Below are 558 nucleotides of genomic sequence, written 5' to 3'. Positions count from 1 at the left end.
CTTGACCATGTCTACATGCCAAAATGCATTGAGTTGCTGCCATGTGATTGGCTGATTACAAATTTGCACAACCGAGCAGTTGGACAGGTGTACCTAATAAAGTGGCCGGTGAGTATATAGCTATAAAAAAGTGGAGATTTTTGCAATTTTCTGAAATATGTGGTGCGTGAGACATACTTTATAGATATGAAATCTATATATGAACTTGTATGTCATATATGGCAATATATGCAAATGACATACATTACATTTCTACATGGGTTCAAAAATTTCCCAGAGTACTAATAGCATTGACTAACATTAAACAGTTAAAACGGCAGCTTCCTCATTGGCAGGATTCATATGAAGAACAACTATCTTTCCATTGAAATGAAGACTAATAAAGCTGAAGTATGAAGCACGGTGTTCTGACATCTGATATCAGTAATCTCATTCCTCTGCTTGAAATAGTTATGCATGATCACGCACACACGCACATGCACCAAAATGACCTATTTAACATGTGGACTTGTGGTTTAGTTGAATGGTTAATGGCACAATATGTTTGAATTTTTTCAT

The sequence above is a fragment of the Danio rerio genome, chromosome 11, assembly GCF_052040795.2.
Source record: "Danio rerio strain M-AB ecotype USA chromosome 11, GRCz13ab, whole genome shotgun sequence".
Classification (NCBI taxonomy): Eukaryota; Metazoa; Chordata; class Actinopteri; order Cypriniformes; family Danionidae; genus Danio; species Danio rerio.
Note: the sequence above shows the minus strand (reverse complement) of the source record.